Genomic DNA, 22,423 nt, shown 5'->3' with positions numbered 1-22,423 from the left:
GAATACCACCACAGCAAAAAAATTATGCTTCAAATAGTGCAATTAATTACATTGAATGTAAAATGAAGCTGCTGGGTACTTGTCCGCTTCTTTTGCAAGGATTTTGAGACCTATAGACAAAGCTCCAAGGTACCACTCATGGATCAGAGAAATAGGAAAACGATGGAAGAGTGAATACCCTGCCCTAGTGACAATGCCAGTCTTCACATCACTGAGCTGGAAGACCTAGATTTAACTCTGGTGTTAAGGCCTGTTTCTTCAGCTGCAGAAGGGGATATTAACGATTTAGGGTATTAACTTGATTTAAAAAAAAAAAAAAAAGTCTGAGATTTAAGTAGGAATTCATCACTTCCTGTAATGACACAATTCTACACGTGTAATCAGCATTTGCCACCTGACACCCTGTTACTGCAGAAAAACCAATTTCCAACTGTAAGTCATACATACTTCCCAGCTCAGCAAGGCCAAAAATCCCAAGGCAAAAGAAATAACAGAGCAAGTGAATGCTGGGTACACACTTTTTGAGTGACACTCTACCAAAGAAAAGCAAGGAGAGCTTATGCACAGAAATCTCCCGTTCTGCTGGACGAGATGCTCTGGCAGTCTAGCATGAAACGAGTGAGACATCCTGGTGTGTCTGGAAGTGTTTGAGTTAAATACCATCTCACACCTCCTGTCTGGTGCTTATACCACAAGGCCAGCCCTCACCACCCTTCTGCACCAGTTCCTTGCACTGGTGTCTTATTACGCACTCGCTGACCAGTGAACAACTGTTATTCCACCATTTTTGTTCTCAGAGCAAGGAAATATATTATCAGCCCTAAACTTAGGGGAGGTACATCAGATGAAATGCCAAAATATAACCAGCAATCAAGCAACAGTAGCTTCCTTCAAGCAAAGGTAAGCACCACTGACAAATCAGAATTTTGTGGGTGATTTTGTATGTGAAGAAAAATCTTTTATTTGGCTATTTGCTGGATATAAGGAAAAAAAGTATTTTTACATTTAACACTGAAATATAACAGAAGGAACAGCACTCTAGCTTACTAAATATACAAATTTAAAAGCAACCCACCTATTCATTCCTCCAAACACCCAACTTAGATAACTTTACTCCAAACACACTGTTGCAAATAGAAGAAAATTTAGTATTGCCATCCTCTCGCTCTTCATATTGCGTAACAGACCTGTTTCCTCAGGCAGATCTTTCACATTCAAGGTCATCTGACAATACACATTGTTTATTTATTTACTTATACTTATCAGGTAAAATATTTCACTGTATCTCTATCTCCATCTTTAACAACATTTACAAAACAGTAACAATTGTGTACGTTATGTACATTATTGTTTTAGGAAATCATCAGATGTTTCCCCTCATCTATCACAAAACTATTACAGAAAACTGATACTTCTTTAATGCTTTACTTAATTCAAACAGATATAATAGCATTTCTTTTCACAGATAAGAAAAGATAAGCCATAGAAGAGTGAGATGGGATTATTGAGGTGGTTTGGCAAAAAACAATGCTGTACAACGATTCCAAGAAAACAAACTATTGTTTTTAGGAGACTTACGTTTCCTTGTTCTGTTTTTGTGCACAATATCATGTCAGTTTTTATTCAATATCGAAATAACACATCACCATCACATTTTATCGTTCCTTAGAAGAAACTTGTACAAACCCAGTAACTTTACTGAAATTAGCGCAGAGTAATAGCTTTGCAGGACTTTTATATAATCTATTGTTTAAACCCTCTGGCTTTTTCAGCTCTAACTGTTACTTGGTATCCAAAACCAGCATCTGGTGAAACAATATATTCCTTAACAAGCTGTTTTATAAGCAGAGAAATAATGAAAAATATTTTTCTAAAAAACCATGAGTTTAATCCCTAAATTTGCTCCACCTCGGCTACCCTGAGCTTCTCCACCCTCCAGCACCCTCAATGTTTGTACCCACAGTCCTTTGCCCCCCTGCAGGAGAGACAGGATGAGCTTTGTCTGTTCTGCAGGTACACGTGTGACAGCTGCCAGCACAAGTGTGCTACTGCCACATGAAATACTGTTCTCTGGGGGCACGTTAATTAAGGTGTCTCTTCACAGTTGCTGATTTTCCACAAGATTGCTGAAACTTTGTATCTTTGAAGCCAAATTGGTAAGAGTTAAAAATTCTTAGACTAAATTGGTATAATCACATAAGCTTTATTGCTATTATTATTACCACTATCATTATTGCAATAATTATCATCTTTTAAGAAACTCAAGTTAAAATTTATATATGAAATTTTTTACTTGCTTTTCTGTGTTTGCCACTCCTCATGGATATTTCCAGGCTTCATATTAATCCCCTTGGAATATTCTGACATCTTTCGAAAATCCAGGTAACCAAACACATCTGCCCAACTAAGGACACAGTTTTGTTTCGAAAACTGAATGGGTTTATATTTAAGTTTCAATTAGCTTTATCAAACCATGCTACAAAAGCAGCATAACTGTCAGTGCAGAGTATCTCCTCATTCCAGGCATTTCACATGAATCAGCTCGCTCATCTTTCAGGCACATTATTTGCCACAGATAGTAAAATCTATTATTTAGAATGCTGCAGGAATACCCACAAGTGATAACCCTCTAATACACAGCCTCCAAATTGAATGTGCAAAATAATTCCTGAAGAGGTCACTTGTTCATGTTTCCCTCAGTACATAAAATAGCTCTTAGGAACAAGAAATCAAACTCTGAACCTTCTACAGAACAAAACTGAATGGACAACACTGAAAGAAATATCCAAATACAAAAGTGGGTTTCTAAGGTGTTTTTTAACTCTTCCTCTCCCTTAAAAGTCTCTTCAGTACTATACTTGCATGCAACTTCAGATCTAAAAAGACTGTTTCTACTTTAACTTGCATCATTTATGACTTCTAACTGCGCAAACTAAAGAAACTCAGACCTAACTGCACATGAATTAAATCAACCTCTGAGTCCAAGTGACAACTACTTTGTATTGTGCCTCTGAATGCACCTCTTAACCATTCTTCACCGCAATGAACTTTACGTATTACAAATTACTTGTTTTGGATAAACTACTTACCTGTTTGTAACATCAGCAGCTGGTTTCCATCATTGCCCTGAATGGGAGAGAGTGTAGTATGTCTATAATTTTAAATGTCTGTTCTACCTACATAAAAGATTTCTTTCAGATGGGCCTTAATTCAGTTTTTTTCAAGCTACTATATAATCAATAACAAATTGAGACTTCAAAATTTGTTAAAGCACCGTCAGCGTTTCAGGTGTTATGTGAAGAAAAGTATTTTCCAAGGCCACACAGCGATTAGAGTGCGGACCTGAATTTAAGGCATTCCAAGTTTATTTACTCACTCATGTTGCCCCTGTCACGTATGAATCTGGCAGGAACGGCACAGGGGAGAGAGACAGATCATTTCCATAACAACTACCCAGCAAGGTGCAGGAACTCCACAAGGTGGCAAAGCTGTGGCAGCACAGCTGTGCAATTCAGCTTTCCCTCCTACCGCCTCCAATGCCTTGAACAACCTGTCATCCAGCGCAGGTGGTTCCAACTTTCTATGCATCTTCTCAGAAGCACACACAGACTACATTTTAGAAAAACTTTTAGGAAAAAAATTAATGTGTAGACACTCACCAGCTGAAGACACGGGATATTTGTCCTATGAGGCACTCTAATTACTTTCTATAATTACTTACATAAGCTCATTGGGGAAAAAAAAAAATCACTTCTCATTAAAGCAAGGCATAGCTCAACTCAGAACAATTCTTATGAGTTTTAACATGGACATCAAGCAAACAAACCAAGATTATTTCAAGCCTAACTTGCAAGCAAGGCCACATGAAGGGAGCAGTTTTACCTGAAGATATTTAACCACAACACATGCAACAGGAAGCCTCTGAGAACAAGTATGCAATAAACACCTTTCCAAGGTATCAAATGTTTGTCATACATCAGTTATTTTTGATTTAAACCACCCAAATCAACGGGAGTATAGACAAAACATATTAGGATGACTATTTCCTACCAGGGCTTAGCTGGCTTTTTATAGTGCTAGAACCTGGCTTCATCCATGCTTGGTGTAGCATGTCACTTCAGGTGGGAAGAACGAATAGTACATCTGTTTGTCAAGAGATGCGAGTAGCCTTTGGTCAGCCAAGAAATGATTACAGGGGGAGTAAGCTTGGAAGCTAACAGGAAGAAGAGAAAACAATTTTAAGACAAGGATTTCAAAGTGGGTTATTTATAGAGTCAACACTCAATTATCCATGGTCAGATTATCTGTACCAGAGATGCAGAAACAAATCAGCTCCAGCTGGGCTCATTAGCTTAGGTGCAGCTCAGTGCAAATGTTCCTATACTTCTAGGGACGGCGTGGATCCAGAAATTATGCAACAACTTTTTTTCAGCATAAGCCTGAAGTCTTTTTTTTATCTAATGTGAAGCACTTTGATTATCTCTGTATGGCATCTCCAAAAGCAAGAGCATAGGGGAAACTGGCAAAGACTCCAGATGAAGCCACTGCCTTGCAGCATTACCCCTGTGCTGTGGGTCCCAAGAAGTTTTATTAACTCAGGCACAGAGTCAAGCCCCAGCTGGCTGCGTGCATTCCTGCCACGCTGCGTCAGGGCTGCGTCCTCTGCCTGGACGCCAGGGAGCTGGGGAGCTCAGTGCAGACAAGCACGAGATACTTGTGACCACGCAGGAGCCAAGCACCAGCCAGCATGGCAAACACTAATAAACCCAAATACAGCTGCGATGGCCTCCGTGCAGAAGGACTGAGCTGTGAGATCACTTGAGATACGATTTACAGTTAAGTCATTTAAACCAGATATTCTAAATAAGGGAAAACTAAAACACAAGTGCTTTCCTAACTGTAAGAAAAACACAGCAACAGACAATACCAATCCAGCTTGAAGCTGTTTTCCTGGCCACAATGCCAAAAGTGTAATTGACAGTGAAATAAAAATGTAGACAGGGAAGGAAATGGAAAAAATCCAACATTGTATTTCCTACCTGCCAATTGCTTCCTCTGAATCAGACTATCTGTTCATGCTGAAGGGTTGAAACCTTTCTCCATCTGTCAGGACATAGCAAACTCCAGAAGAGACTTTATGTTCTTTAGACTCTTCTGGAAGTTGTCCCTCCTCATCAAATTGATGCTGCTACAGTTGAAAGAAATCTGATTGTTCAGAGATAACAACAGATACTTCTCAACTGGAGGAGTTTGAGATTCAGTTTATTTTTTTCCAGCAATGGGAGTCACTTGACCAAAGAGGCAGGGAAAGGACAACAAGCAGGATACTGGCATGAAAAATCTCAGCTATAATCAGCTGACTCCAGCTTGATTACAGAGGAGGAACTAAACTCTGTATTTGGCAAATGGATCACAGAGCAAGTCTTTTCTAAAGCTTTTTGCTGAGTCTGCCAATTGGTAGCTGGACAGTACAGCAGATTTAACCAGCAATGGCCTACAAGTGAACCAAAACTAACCATGCCTGAGCTATCACTCCTGCGATTTGCCTACTGTATCTAAATACTGAGACAAAAAGGTTTATTTACACCGAAGAGCACAATGTGTAGCAGAGAATTGCTCAAGTAGTTTCAAATGATAGCAAGAAAGAGAGGGTCACAGAGTGTAGGATGAGGCAGAAAAAAAAGGTTACCTATCCCACCAGAACACCATTGTAATACTTGAGGAAATCTGCAGGTCCTAAATCTACAACCTTATTGCCCCTCCTTTCCTTCTCCCTAGTCCCAAATGTCTGGAGTTTTCTGGTTGCTTAAGGTCTGAAAAACATGTAATTCATGGGAAAAAAAACCCGAACAGTTCAAAAATCAAAATTTACTATGACAGATATTAGTTATCACAGAACTCTGACAGTTTTAGTTGTTATTATTTCTCCTTATCTTTCAGATCCTTAAATGCCTACTGCCTAAAAGGTGAGACAGCAGTGGAAGTTACAGAAGGTTTATTGTCTGTCTTTGCTGTTTTACCTTAGGACGTGAAGTTTATTCTTGGTATTCAGGACTAACACAATATGGAAGGTGTAACATTCAGCAAACAAAAATGGAAAACGTATCTTCTGCTGTACAGTATTTGCAGGTCTCGTGTATAGTATTTATCTTGGAACACATACTAATGAGGACAGCAGCACAAGCACTAGAAGGGAAAGGACTCAATTACTGTAAACAACTGGGAACAAAAGACTGTTAAACATTTAACAATTCATATCAACAGAAGGTTTAGAAGTTTCCATCTCTTATTTACTGTAACAAGATTAGGTCAACACTTCCCTTCTCCCCCACAAAGCCCCATCAAACTAGGAAAGACCATAAATGCAAAACCACTGCACTAGCCCCCTGCCCTGCTGAAAGTCTCAGTTGCTGTAAGGTTTGAGGAAAGACACTCAAGGTATCTCCCCTTCCTGGGGACCACTGCCACAACAAATTTCAGCCTGTAACTTCCAGGTAAATTGGCTGCATATCTGTCAAGCACATACATGTGAACTGCACTTACATAAACTTTCCACCCCATTACTGCTCCCCCCACCCCAAGACACCAATTCTAGCCAGGAACTTGATAAGCAACAGACTGTGAAACCCTTTCAAAGAACTTCAGAGGTGGCACTTACAAAAGGACACAAAGTTTACGGCCTGAAGGACCCAGAGCAAAGCATGGCAGCTGGCACCGGGCCTTGTGTGTTACGGCTGTAGCTGTACTGTGGATCAAAGAGAGATGCAATTTCTACTTCTGCTCTTCCTCCCTTTCAAAACATTCCTGGCTCACCTTTGGCTTCAACCTGGTATTAATACATGGCTGAATTACGGTGTAGGAATGGAGACCGGGCACATTGTATAACATAACCTTGAGTCTTTCAGTGACTGCTTCCTAGAATAGGTTGCTCTCGTCCTGCAAGTACAGCATGTATTGCTGTCCCTAGACGTAGCCTCGTAGATTCAGTATACTGAAATTGGCTTGCTGAACCTGCTTTCAGAAGCAATCTTGATTCATCCTGTATTAGCGACCTCCCTCTTTTTAATAGTTTCATGCCAGTTTACCAGTCACAAACCTTACATGCTTCCCCCCGACCCCAGCTTCTGGCTAATTAAAATTATTAAATACCGTAGTGATATGGACTACTTTTGTATGAATTCTGTCTTCCTCTTCGTAATTACCTGTCAAAATCTGTTATGTAGCGAGTTTAAAACAAGTTATTCTATGCTGGTTTTATATTTTTATTAAACATAAAGCAATACTGGTCAGATACCTCAGGACATTCCCAGCTTTACAGAAATCAGAGCTCATTTAATAGCCACAGTATTTCACAGATTTAGACAGATACCACCTCCATCAGGTAACACTGGTTTCAGGTAAACAAGTAGGTTTTCTCTTTTCCCCTCTGAAAACCCTAATAAAGTTTTCTAGTGTCATTTAGGTTTCATAGTTATACACATTTAAAAAATAATGTAATGGAGATAGGGATAGGGAACCTTTTCTCCTTCTAAATTCATTAGTACAAATAGAGGGAGGCTGTAATCCATGCACACTGCAAGTAATTCAGCTGTAATTCATACTGTAGCATAGCAGAGGGAAAGCGGTAATGCCAACATTAAACCTGATACTATACAGCCCTTAAAGCTTGCAGGTAATCCCTCTCTTTCTGAGAACTCCACACTGAGAGAAATCAGGTATGTTTAAAGAATAATGCAGAACCAAGATAGTATTCACTTCCTTTTAATTCAAACTTACACATCTAGAACCATATCAAAGCTTCCAAAAGCAAATGCTCAGCAACTGCCTTGTTCTTTATTTTAAAAACTCTACGGAATATATATAAAAGAGTCCATTAAAAAGTTGACAGCTGCTAATTCAAGAGTCAGCAGTTTCCCATTATAGTGGCACATTGCGTTTAAACTGCTTTGGTACCACTGTCATGTAATTAATCAAATAAAAAAGAGCCTATGAATTACATATTTCTAAAACACTACCTATTACCAATGTCATCTGACACAGTTCACACTTTTTTTTTACCACGTCGTCACGTGAAATATAGGTGGCAGAGAAAAATGTAACAGATAAATATGTACTACGCATAAGGGCGAAATCATCGTAACTTCTTTGCATATATGGGTCTAGCTAAGGTTCTAGTTGCCTGCCTCTATTTTTCTTTAACCTTTCCGAAGCAGCTGCAAATGGGCCTTAGCGTCTGCTCACTAGTTAAAACCTTTGCAGTAATTTGCGTAGATTTGTGCAGATGAAAATAAGAATCACAGACTATATTAGATTCCAAGACCGTAAGCAACACAAGCTATCGTATTTGCACAACAGCATGCTGATACAGTTGAGAAAAAAATTAAAAAAAAAAAAAATCACAGTACAGATAAGCAAGGGTCAAAGTTCTGGCTATGCTTGAAGTTTCAGTACTGGCACTTCCTGTTCTGAGTCTAAAATACTCTTAATTAAACCTATTTTTTTTCTCTTCTATGCTAAAGTAATGAACTGCTACTCTCCTCCCCCCCCTTGCGTATCGACTCCTGACGTACTCACTCACGCTACCACAACCCATCGGGCCAGCTCTGAACGGCCTTCAGCCACGGGCGGCATCGCCACCGCCAGTCGCGCAGGCCAGAGCCGCGCTTCGCCCTCCGGCGCGAAGGCCGGCCCAGAGAAACCTGCCGGGGCGGGGCGGGGCGGGAGAGGCGACGGGACCACCTCGCACCCTGTAACCTCTCGGCTGGTTTGGGGACCACGGGAGCCGCGGACAGCCCTCAGGTACGTGCCGCCTCCCTCCGCACTACACAGGTATCCACGGCTGTGGATGTTTCCCTCAGCGACAGTGGTGTCCTGTAACCTCGTGCGGCTCCTCCACCAGGCTGCTCCCGCCGCTCCAGCCGCAAACCAACCCAGGGCCTTCAGCCACCCGCACTCACATCCAGACCCCGCCGCCACAAACCCGCAGCAGCACCCTCCCCTGGTGTGCTGACAGGTCACCTTCGAGGTCTCCGGAGCCCACCGTCGGCGGAGGCTGCCGGCCGCCCGGCGCGGCGCGGCGCGGGGCTGGCGGCGGGGAGCGGCCGGCGGAGGCGGCCGGGAGCGGCGGGAGCTCCCCCTCCCGGGCCCGCCGGCAGCGCTCCGTAAACAACCGGCTCGGCTCCTGACGCATGCTCCCGCGGGAGCCCTAATCTTCCCTTTTTTTTTTACCCTCCCTAGTCAACGCGACGAGCAGGAAAAGCCCCGACAGCAAACGGCTCAGGACTGGCACGGTAAACACAAACATTTTCATCGTGAAAACCCCGTTACGTTTATCACTTGATTGTTTCCCCTGAACAGTTGTCAAACTCCTAATTTAGTTTAGGAAGAGCTTACAGAAAGCAAGTCCTTCAAGAAGACACTGAGCCCCCCGTACCACAGCTTCAGCCACCTCCAGGAAGGTGACGGGCTCCGTCCACCTCTCTCAGACCCCGGCACTTGCTAAACTCCACGGAACCAGGCGCAGCAACCACTAATTAAAAATTAAGCTTCTGAGGATCTGATTATCTTTGATTTTTACAGGGATGTCCAAGTGGACCTAGCATTAAGATCCTGTTACAGTCAGCTGCTGGATAAACACTAAGTTCCTTATCACCTATTTTTCTTCTTACAAGTACTCCCTACTCACAAGTACGCAGATATCAGAGCTATGGTGTCACCACCCAAAATAAAAAGCTACATCAACAAGCTGAGCTTTGCTTCAGCACAGCTCTACGTGTTAAAGCATACCTCGGCCAAACCCTCACCCAGCAGACCGCTGCCGGAAATGGCGGGTTCCCTGTCAACTGGAAATACTTCCCTCGGCATCACTCTCAGGATTTGGAATGAAAGTATGTTTAATGCTTACCCGATGCCATTACAAGTGATTTGTTCCAACAGTATTTAAAAGGGCAGCCCCTCAGCTCTCCTCCCATACATGCAACTCCTCTTGCAGCCGAACAGTTGTTGGCTTGTCCACTAAAACCGGCCCAAAATACCAGTTTGCAGCAGACCAGCACGGGACCCCAGTTTAAATGCAAGTTTATTCTCACAGCTGTGTCCAACATGAAACACACTGACAAATGCAAGCTCACATCATAAGTACTTACAAATGTTTTAGGATTAAATTCTATGTATTTGCACACGTGAGTGGAGCAGCGTCCGCAGGAAATTAAGCTCGAAGATGTTCTCTGGAGTGCTGTGTTCCCTGGCTGCGCACCCTCCCCAACTCTGCGGGGACCCCAGTGGGGCAGGAGCAGGAATGGCCCCAATTTATTCAAGTTTCTTTCTTAATCACAGAATCCTCTGCCTGAGGCCTTGGAAGAAGAGAGAAAGCGGATGGGGAGCGTGAGAACACAGAACCAGCACTCTCAAAGATTAGTCACGGTAAGTAAGCTCTTCAGCGGGCTCTGCGGGTCCTTCTCGCAGCGGTTTCAATAGGGCATAAGACAGAACTGGATTCAAGACATCATGACCCACTGCACCCAAAATGGAGCCCAGAAATTCAGCCAATAGATCTTCAAAGGTGCATAACCCATTAGTTGGTGGGGTTTTTTTGAATTTAATTTGAACATGGGGCTTGAAGTAAAAATGGAACAGATTATATGTCTGAGGTATGAGCCTACCTAAGCAAAATAATCCTGAATGCTTCTGGGATTTCTGTGTAGGGAAGCATTCACTGCAGGTATACACACCTCTCAGAAGAGGCAATCACTGAATAATGAAACAAAATAAAATACAGAAGGAGAAATAAGCAGAAGAGAAACAAGTAGTAAGTACGGAAATAACAGGTAAGTAGTATCAACATGTAAATAAATTGTAAGACAAATAGTTACGTAGAATTTTTAAAACTGACTAAAAAAAAAAAATCCAGTAAAAATACATGCTCATAAACAGCTCCAGCAAAGCTGAGAAATTGAAGGCTGAAAGAAAATATGGGTCGTGTTGTATACCTCCATCATTTTATGGCTAGGATGTTAGACACCGCTAATACCTATTTGTACGTCTCAGGTTCATGCCCGCGGAGCAGCTCTCAAAGCATGCTGTAACACATAATCCTGGGGATCCACAGGACTACAAGGCTGCTGCAAAGTGAGTGGTGACGGCTGCCTCACAGGAGCCTGTGATAAAGGTCATATCACGGGTCTGGAATGGACAGTAAGTCACTGCGTGGTTCTGAATGTTTAAAGTGTAAGACAAGGTTAAGGCTAAGGAAGAGCTGACTTCCATGTAGAAACAATGTACCAGATTTTGGGGGGGGTGGGGGGTGGTATGTGTATCCATAGTAACCATGCAAACAACCTTGCAGAATTAAATTCAAAATGATGCTTTCTCTATCTGAAAATAAAAATCCACCTTCTGAAAAGCAGGGCTAATGTTAGCTTTTGTTTAAGGTACAATCGGGATGTTGACAGTTTTCTCTGTCTTAATATCAGGAGTCTCAAGTGTTCCATCAATAGATCGCCTGAGTCAAATGTTTCAGGAAATTATAACCAATGCTTTCATTTTCAGCCTAAAAAGTGAATTTATCAACAATATCAAGATGCTTATTTAAATATAAAAGGATTTCTACAGTTGAGATGAAGCCAACAGACATTTACCTTATAGATGAACTTCTTGTAAATGGTTTTCTTCATACAGTGTAATACTAACAGAGACAGTTTGTGCTAATGACAGACAAGTTCTGCACTCAATCACACAGAGAAAATATTGCACAGTAAATAATTATCTTCTCTTAATACAGAAGCTTTAGCTACAGAACCCACAATTTGTGAAAAGGTTGAGAACAAAACAAGCCAAGAGAAGTACGATTCATTGTAGGTAATATGGGGGAGGGAAAGGATTTTTTTTTTTTTTTTTTGTAGAGGATCACTCTCTTTGCTTCTCTCACAGGATTTAATTAAGTGGCTAAGAAATAAGGAGCAGCTAAGAGTGAGTCCTTTGTAACCTGCTTTTTTGAGGCTATAAATGTGGCTCTGGTAATAGTAGCGCTACATAAAAACATTAAGGAGACTGCCTATCTACCAATGCCTGGATATAGATGTTAACTTGCCTGACGTCAGCACAAAGTTGGGATATCAAGGTGTTTTTAAGACTATCTTGAAAAGAAAACATCTAATATCTGTAGCTAGTTCTGGACTGATGAAGCTGGGTTAGTCCCCATCGGAAAAAAAGCGCGATATGCCAGCAGCACTTTATAGCAACTTTTTGTGCTGTGCATCAGAAGAATATTCCCATAGATTTTTCAACAGGAGGCCCTAAATTTAAATATTAAGTGCTTTCCTGATGGACACTGGCACTATCAGACAGCTTACACATTTAAGCTACTTGAACCTGGGAATATTTCTTAGTACCCAGTACATGGAGACTGCCTAGTCTGGAATGCTTTCTGGGACTACAACTTTAAAAACGCAGAAACAAGAGTCCAATCTGTTGGGAGTATACATGTTTCTCGCTAAAGCTGTGAGGGCCTAAAATAGTGCCAAAATTAATTTTGTTTCCTAGTACTGCTAGGTAGGTCAACATGCAGGGTTTTTTTTTTTTTTCCCACCTAGAAACGAGGCTACAACTTCAGCAATTCAGCACCAGCAAAAACAACAGAACAGACTTCAGGCAAAAAATTTAACCCAACAGAGAAACAAAACACCAGCACACGTTTGAGTGGCAGCTGTATGAAGTGTTCCGCGTTTTTCTGTAATTGTACATTAATCTCATTCTGAGACCCAAATCAAGTTTCTTCTGTGTCAGTGGCATGTATATTTCAGCTCCAAAGGACAGAAAAGGAGTGTTACAGAAGTGCAAGTAGAGCCACTGGAGAAAGGCAGAATTGTACTCATTTTGCCTGCAGAGATTATTTCAGAAGAAACTTTCAAACTCTAGCTGATCATTTCTGCAGACAGCTGGTAAAAACTACCAACAAGTATCTTATCTATATCTATTTGGCAGAAAACAGGAGAGGGGACCCAGATTTCTATGAATTCCAAGTGTGCTGACTCAACAACTCCAACAGATCAAGCATCTGATCCATTTTCAGAAACACACTCTACAAAGCTGTGTTTCTGGCCTATAAAACACTCCTGCTACTCTTAAACCATCATAGACCTTCATAAACAACTCAAACAACTGTTGCCATACTGAGGAAAAGTACAAAGCCCCAACTAACAAGTGGTGCTTGACAGACACCCAGTTATGCTTATGTTACCCTACAGATCAGGCTGATGCCTCAGCAGTCTCGAATTTCACAGCATCTCCTCCAGAAAGGCCACGGCATTCTGGCTTCTTGTTTAACCTCTTGGAAACAAAAAGTGGTAAGTGCAAGTTTAACTGAGGAGTGTCTTCATCCTGCACAGTTCATGCCTAAATCCATAGACTATTATTTTCTGGAAATCCTAGACGACCCGAGATATATCCATACCCTGAGATACTCCCTTTTCTTCTGCTTGTCCTACCCATGTACCTGAGATTTGTCCGCATTCCAGGCAACGAACAGCTCCAGTCCCTTTCACTTGATTGCAGTCAGTCCTTGATGAGGTTTGCCTCACCTTTCCCACACAGAGATGTATGGCAAACACAGTTCTCTTCCTTTTCATTCTTGATCAGGCCAAGAAGGTGTTGCCCATTTAGATGTCAATATGCATACAAATGACATTTTAAAACCTGCTTCAAATACTGTAACGACACAAGAAAAGACAACCTACCATCTACTTTCTTAGGGAAAATGTCATTTTTCCAGAAATTGCTTATTTAATGTGTAGCATAGGGTTTCTCTTTCTTGATCATGATCCCCAGGGCTCCTTAGAATAAGTTTATTGTATTAAAAATAAAGTATTGTAACAACAAAATTAACAATAAAATTCTGTTTCCATTTTGAGTTGAACATAATTTTCTTGCTGTAAAACTTCTAACCTAAATTGTATAAGCAAGTTGAAGTGCCAAGAAGTGAGCACACTGTCTTTCCAAAATGTAGCTAGAGTTAATATTGTACAAACACTTAAAAAATCAGTCCTTGTTCTCAATTGCTTATTAGTGATGATATCAAACACTTGGGTGCCTCACCAGTGCCATGGGGTTCAGCAGTACCACTACAGGTGCAACATCGTGCTTCTAGGATAATTGATGAAGCTAACCCAAGAGGGAACGAACATTCCTCCTCCAACACTTAAACCTCCAATTCTTCAAGCAAGCTCATGGAGACAACAGATCCTTCAGCACTTCTCTCACACAACTTTTTCAACTACTCTGGGGCTCTGAAAGCTTTTGAATATTTTTAAAGAATATTTACATGTTAAACGATAAAGAGCTAATGAATGCACAAGCAAAATATGCAAAAGTAGTATTTTTTATAGAAGCAACGCTGCTGTACATTGTAGTGGTGTCCTAAGTTTCTTACTTTCGTCCTCATACACATATTGCTTCCTTAAGGTGATACATGGAAAGGGCCTCAAAGGTATCCTTTAACCACCCAGAGCAAGCAAGAGCAAATTTGTTCCTTGATGCGTGCAGTGCTGCATACATCTTCACAAGCACCTCAACATTATACTTCTTAGCTTTGAGATTGCACAATCCCAGGTACTCGTTGGTATCTCTTACTGACTTAATTCAACTAATAATAAAGGGTTTATTTCAATTAGTCTCTTAGTCTTGCATTAGAATTAGTGATTTAGATTTAAATTAAATTCACATAATTTTCACGTCCTGTGGGTATGCACGTTTTGACAGTACTGCAAAAATGTACTGCAAGTTGCATAGAAGTTGATTGAAACTGTCAAACCAGTATTTAATTGCTTGCTGACATGTACCTCAACATTCACTTACGAAAAATAGTCCAGAGTGGATTTATCCCCACATACAGAAAGAAGTACACTCAGAAAACACATTTTAAAGTCACCTGCACGCAGGGAAGGAATACAGGTTTTATTACTACCTTTCACACATCACAGCTTTTTTCTATTATTTGCTCTGTGTCGACATGTACCACCTCAGACTTCCAGAAATGTTTTTCCACATAGTGGGTATTATAAATCTCTACTTTTAAGATTAAAAAATACTAAAAAAAAAAAAAAAAAAAAAAAGGTTTTAAACATAAAAATTTCCTTGTTCTGATCCCCAGCCTTTGAAAAACTGTGACATCTATGCAGTCTCATTAAACATATTTGCTCCGATAATGTACAATAAAAGCAATCCATAGGTAAAATTCACAAAGTTTTTGCAGAAACTTGTATTCAATGTGTTATCTGCTCCCTCATGAATTCAGTGCTGCAGAAGACAATATTCTGGATATGCAGTCTAGCAGTCCTCACTATTTTTTCCTTGTTTAATTCTCATTTTCTATAACTTACAACTCCTACTTTAACCCTATTCAGTCAGGATATGTAGAGTTTTAGAGTTGTCCTTCTAGATTATGTCTTTTGATAACATTAACAGGCTTACTCCATGCATTAAACCTTACTCCCTACCTTTAGGGCTGTGAATTCCTGTTAGAGATGAGCATGCCCTTTTGGGGAAAAAAAAATAGCACGCCGCCACCAATTCTTGGATATATTAACAGTCTCTAGATACCAGCTACCAAAAAAATACTCAAATCCAAACAGACACAGCCCAGAAAAGTACCACTTTAAGATTAATTCAGACAGTAAATCTTTCATCTTCAAGGTCAGGTCTCCTTTTCAAAAGACACGCTTTTAAGATTGCAGTTTAGATAAGACAGGCAGAGCTGATTTAATAATTACTCGCTGCTGCTGTTCCCTCTGTAAGTGCTACTCTGAACCATGCATTCTCCCTGCTTTTTTCCTTGCACCAGCTCTGGCATTCACATGCTGCCCTAAACCAGCAGAAAACTGACCAAAGAAAGGGGGAAAAGGTATGAAACCACAAATAAAGCAAAGTGAATAGCTTTCTCCTGTTATTTGATAGCAAGTTGATTAGTGTCTCTACAGGGCGAGATGAGCAGCAGAAGCACGGCCAGTAAGGAAGAGGCTCCCCGGACTGGGTAGGAAGGGTGAGGTGAGAGGAGCAGGCTCTGCCCTTTCTGCAGCAGCACGCCATGAGATCCATTTAGGTGCCCATTAGATGCCAGACAAGTGACAACCTGGCACAGTGATGGCCAACAGAGCTGTGAAAAGGGCACCGATGTCACCAACAGAGGAAACATCCTCTTGCTTATTTTACAAGGACTGTGGCTGTCAGTCAGTGATCAGTCCTCACTGGAAGTGAGCACCGCTGCACCTCGCAACCTGGGTCTGCTCTCACAGCTGAGCCTCCAACCCGTATTGTTTTCTTCCAGTCTACCAACATTTACCATCAAGGCTCAACAGTTTATTCCCACAAAACATCACTGACCACTGTCCCGTTTATAACCATGTTATTTTGGGAAACAACGGCAAGTGTTCACAGCCTGGCATCAGTCGCCCAATACCTGTATTACATTGGCTGGTCTTTGCTAACCTAGCTGCCTTCAGTTATGGCCTTCATAGAGTAGAGAGGAAATGAAAAATGTGGTAAGAATTAGTAACTGACTCTTCATACAGTAATATTTCAAGAAACGTAATCAGGAGTCTGTAAAGAACTGGATACAAAAGGATTAAAACTCTTAATTTACTATCTCTGTGCATCACCAAGAAACAGCTTGCTTCATTTTCAGGAACAAAACACTAGAATAGCTTAGAGCCACTGAGCCTACTGGACACTGCAGGCCTACTTCATCAGTGACATTTACACATCTAAGAAAAGACTATCAGAGAAGCAATGCAGAGGCATCGGGAATTTGTTGTAATGCTTCTATACTGAGTGCGCCTTGCTAGACTTGGGACTCAATGCTATCATAATATTAGTACCTTACTTGTGAGACTAGTACATTTCATCACAAAAAAAAAAAAATCTAATCCTGCCACTAAAAATTCTCTAGAACCTAAACTTTAAAATAAAAATATTTTGCATTTTTAATTTGCCCCAAAGTTTTAAAATAAAACTGAACTGGAGATACAAGAGTCACATTGTTTATTTTCTCTCTTAGTTAATTAAAAACCATTTTTTTTAGTTAAATTGAGAACTCTAAAAAACCCCTCACTACACTAAAACTAAGTTCTACATTAAAACAAAGTTTCACTATACTAAAACCAGTAAGTTAGCATGGAATAAATAAAACATAAGCTGTCCGTCAAAAGAAAAACCAGCATGAAAGACACTGTAACGCTGTTGGGCACAAAGGTGTACATGTCCATTTGCACCACGAAGTAGGTACTGCATTTCTTGCAACGCTATATGAATATTCTACACATTAGGGAAAGGGAGATCACTAAAGCAACAGACATTAGGAGAGCCTTCCGATAACACAGGAATAGATGGATTGTAATTGAAGTTAAAAAAGCACACTGCTACAATATGAGAACTTTTCTGTAAATGGCTAATCCACATTAATAAAAACATTACTACACATCACTGCAGTTATCTTTTACTTTATATTAACATCAACTAAGACAAAACATATTTTAATGTAACGGTATGGGTTACATTTTAAAATTGTTTAGTCATTTTTGCCATCAGTACAACCTAATGTTTCTAGGAATGCAAGTTATTTTTATTAGGCAGCCAGCTGCAGACATTGCTGGAAGTTAACTACGTTAAGTTCCAGAAAAACTGGGAAAACTACCCTTCACATGCTTTCAAAAGCTTCCCGAACACATGAATGGAAGCTGTGTTTGAATGGCAAAAGTCAAACAATTTTGAAACTCGATTAGAGGAAATAAGTAGTGATTTATTTGCAATGTATCTTTTTATTCCACATAAAACTGCTTGTGCTTAGTGATCAAGACTCTGTCCAAGCTTACAATAAGGTACTACTGCAATGATGTATTATGAAATAACCTTTAGAAAATGAACTATGAGGAGCTGCTTTAAAGAACTACTTTCATGCACACAGCGTTAAGGAAGGCAACGGCGACTAATGGGGAGAGGTGCTGCTCAGCCAGCCGAGTCCCACAGCGTGGGGGAGGTGTTGCATACCAAGGAACGCTTGCAGGGAAGGTAAAGCAAATACTCTTACATCATGGTGAAAATATAAGGCAATAAAATAAATAACCTTCTCAGCCTTTCCTCCTATAGTATTTTTTTTAATAATTAAAGATGCCAAATGTCAGTATAATTTGTATGAAAATTCCCTTTGCTATCACTTACATACAGCTAATACTGAATGACTACCTCACATACAGATGTCTATACTGTCCTCACCTAAAGACAGGTAAGCTTAGGTCTCCATGTCCATACCACATGGTAAAATCTTACTTTTTATAATAATATTGATTCTTGAAATTTCAACATTCTTCCATTTTACAGATAAATCAACAGACAAAAGGTATTTTAAGACACAGCACAGCTTCCCATACAATACTCAGCATAGCTGTCATTCTTCAATTTAAACAAGTTATTAATTACTACAGCTTCACTCAGCAACACTCCTTATGCATACTTCTAGCATCAGCTAATGTCACGTTGACCACGCATTATCCTCCGAGCATACAAGCATTAGCTCAGCACTGTGGTCACTCAACTTTATCAAATCTTAGAAAACTTCTATGGAAGTTCTTGGCAGAAGCTTTGCAGACTCAGAGCCCCAAAACCATTTCTCCCTAACAAGACCAGTACACATCTTGCTAACCAAGGGGATCTCAAAGAAGCCAGCTATACCTGCATAACGTAACATGCCTGCGCTGTATCTGTAGTCCTCCTTCAACTTGGAGGGGTGAATTATTTAAGAACAAAGCAACCTCCCCCAAACTAACCGTTAAATGGAACATTTTAAAAAACAATTGGGACTGATCTGTGTGGTTCAGCTGAAGCTAAGCTTTAAAGTGAAGCATATCACAAAAATGAAAATGGCAAAGCTTAACCAGTAGAACCAGCTTAGCTCAATACTGATGCTGTCTCATCCACTGCAAACACCTTATGTGAATTGCACCGAGAAAAAGAATTGTAGTTTAAAGAGGGGGAAAAAAAAAAAAAAAAAAAAAAAGCAGGGCCAGGCAGTGAAATAGAGCCTTTAAAAGCCCAGCACAATTTTCAACACAAACACTGAGGAGCGAGCAGCTTCCCCTTTGAATGAAGTAAGGGTCTAACCTCTTCCTGTGTCACAACTCCCCACGCTTACTTAATACACCTTCTACTGGCAGTAAACCAAACACCAGTTCCGTCAGCTTCACAGACATGCGAGTATCCAAAAAAATACCATACTGAGATTATATCCAGTTTTAGAGGAGACAGAAGATGCATTTGAACGAGCACCTTCAGATCTTTGCTGTCTGGACTGCCCAGTAAGATTACTTGTGATAAAATAGCTTATACTTTATAAATTAACAATCTAAGTTTTTAATGCAGATGTTGTACAGTCACATGAGAACACAAAACAACTACTCTAACATTTACAAGAAAAACACAAGACGACCATAAAGAAAATGCTACCTTGGCATGCAATACAACCCCAAAGGTACGCTTTACAAAGCCGAGTTAAGCCACGCTTTACGCATTCATCTCCTTCACCGACATAGAATGCCCAGGTCAGATCTTCAGTTAGCCGAGTCTTACACAGACACACACACCAGTTTCAGATGATTATGTTCTTTGAAACTAAGAAAGCTGTAATACATTTTCAAGAAGATTTTCCCATACAACAGGTTTCAAAAAATGAAAGAAGTAGTGGACCCCTGAAAATCCTGTTTGGGTAGATCTGAGTGGAGCACAGCTTGTATTTGCCAAAGCTAAAGAAGAGAAGGCTGCAAAGTAAAGGTGTGATATGCTGCAGCAGCAGAGATGACAACTTTGTTAGATCACAACACGTAAAAGCATCACCTGTTTTACCTGCTTAACAGTTGATACTTCGCAACTCACTGCAGAAAGTCAGCTGCCATATGTATATTCTCCTGCCATTAATCAGAATGTTCCAACAGACTGTCTAACTTTCCTTAAGCACAGAAGAAAATAATTACATTGTGTTTTCTTGTGTCATATGTATGGGGGGGGGGGGGGGGGGTGTAAAAAAAAAAAAAAAAAAAAAAAAAAAATCAATCCAACCCTACACTAAAGGCCAAACTTTCAAAAACCAAAACCAAGACACAAGGCAGTTCTACTAAAATGACATTAAACTAAATAGTTTAGAAACTGAACATCTTTCTGTTTTATAAAACGGACATATTGGAGCTTTGTTTCATCTCAGTGATACTATCTAACTAGAATTGTCACATCCATACCTGTGAGTTAAAAATCCAAAACCAAACCCAAGCTGTCTGCTTAAACAGTGCTTCTGGTGCAACAACTTTGTGATTCCTCTACAACGGCATCACATGATAAGCAACTAGAAATAAAACTGTCCTAGCACAGAGGCTACTGAGTAACTTGACTCCTACTCTGCAGATGAAAGCAAAGCAGAAGAGACTGAAGCCAACTTTGACAGGTTTCACTGACACAGATCTCAGAAACGCAAGGAAGAAAGGCACTTCCCTTTTCCTACCTGCATTTCCAAAAATCTGCCTTTATATTCTGGACTTTTCATCACATGAAGAGTGAACAGGCCACTCACAGGTTCAAGATGGCACATCCTCAAATTAGGGCAGAAGCAACAATTCAGCTTTGTTCCCGATGCCTCTCTACAACTGTTCCCTGCAAGCGCCAAGACAGAATTGCGATGGGAAGGCAGGAAAGCACGGGGATAAAACCAGCAGAAAGTGTTGAAGAGGAATGACCTCAGGGCATGCACAGGCGAGATCTTCACTTGACCCGTGCTAACTGCAAGATAAAATCTTTCCAACTGTGTTTCCAAGAACTCCAAAATTTGGGATCGTAGTGAGCTCAAAACTACTAATGTCTGTGAGACATGGTAGTCCAGTATTTGTGGGTTTGTTCCTGTAGTTCGTAAAAACAAACTAGAGTGAAAGCTGTGAACATAACACAGACTGGATATGAAAATATCCTGACCTGCCTCTCTTCCTAGTTCCCTTAAAAAAAACCCCAAACTTGCTAAGTGTGTTCCTTGCTGCAGCACTGCTGTTGACCTTTCATTCTTGCCCCTTTTCAACTGCACACAGACTAACTGTGATCTGATTTACTCCCAGTCTGCCAGATACGGTTTATGGAGCAGTAGGGCCATGGAAGAGAAGAAACCAAAAAATATTCTGGGTCTTCCCAAGTCTGACAAACTGGATGAAGTTTTCACAACTTCCAGGACTCCAAGCTAGAATATGTGAACCGTGGTGCTGGGGTTGTGTGCAACATCCCTGTGCATGTCTTTCTTCTGCTCTTGGGCGAAAATATAAAGGGCTTGTTGTTTTGTTTTGGTGTGTGTGTGTGTGTGTCGTCCCCCCCCCCCCGTTACCTCTTTGCAAGAAAAAACCCTGTACCTCAATAGGGCAAATGTTACAGGGCACCTGGGGTATCATCACGCCACATGTTATGGAATACTTAACCCAGTGCACGTACAGCCCATAGCTCTCCACAGCCACCACACTGACTGGACACGAGCTGTGCAGTGATGAGACAGACGAATCGTAAGGGGGAAAGCTCAGGCTTTGTCAAGCAACCCATTGCTGGTAACTGCTGTCTGAGCGTCTTGACTGTCCTCAAAATTATTTTATATTCAGGACACATAAGGAACTATCATTGGTCCAACAAACGCAGGAACTGATACTATTACGTTTTTTTTTTCCCCCCCAAATATCAATTTACGATTCTCTGATAATTCTGTGACTGGCTTTGTTTCTCTTTTAGGACAAACTACTTCAGCTTGGTTCAGAGAGTGGATTTGTCTTTAAAATTCTGACTGATAAAATACTAAATATTTCTAAATATTTATTTATTAAAAAGCCATTTAAGTGCGAAGTCTCTAAACAAGAGAAAGGTGGTGAATCCAAGTTAGATGACTACTTCCCCGACTAAAGCACTCACCTTTCTGTAATCAATCTGAACCCAAATCTACCCCTCTGCAGAAAAGGCTCTGACTACGAGGACAAAGTGCTGTAAAGATGGTTGAGAGGGTTTGCTCTGCCTCCCTCCTGCTGAAATGATTTCAACCTTTTATGAACATGTTTCTTGAACCACAGATTGGATCCCAAGCGAGTATCTTACTTGTCAAAGTTAGGTGTTAACTCTCTCTCTTACCTGGTTCAACAGCTATTTAACTATTTTATGCAAAATGAAAACATCAATAGGAGAGAAGAAATCAGTGTGGACTTGTGCCTTCCAGTACCAGAAGCACCCAGTCTGTCAGCCTGCACGTAATTGTGAGCCTCTCTCAATACTTTCCATTCTTTTTCCATATAAAACACGGAGAAGCAGGTAAAGCCTTGCAAGCAGTTGTTCCACCACTCCCTGGCACCAGCATTTCTTTACAGAAAGGACAACACAG

At 40.7% G+C, this 22,423-nt stretch overlaps 1 protein-coding gene across 3 annotated transcripts in view; it reads right to left on the bottom strand.

Moving 5' to 3' along the window:
- ATXN7L1 (ataxin 7 like 1) overlaps positions 1-22,423 on the bottom strand; it is a 117,486-nt gene that overhangs the window by 41,452 nt on the left and 53,611 nt on the right. The window lies entirely within an intron of this gene.

The sequence above is a fragment of the Leptosomus discolor genome, chromosome 1 (genome assembly GCF_034619465.1).
Source record: "Leptosomus discolor isolate bLepDis1 chromosome 1, bLepDis1.hap2, whole genome shotgun sequence".
Classification (NCBI taxonomy): domain Eukaryota; kingdom Metazoa; phylum Chordata; class Aves; order Leptosomiformes; family Leptosomidae; genus Leptosomus; species Leptosomus discolor.
Note: the sequence above shows the minus strand (reverse complement) of the source record. Positions and strands in the feature narration are given on the sequence as shown.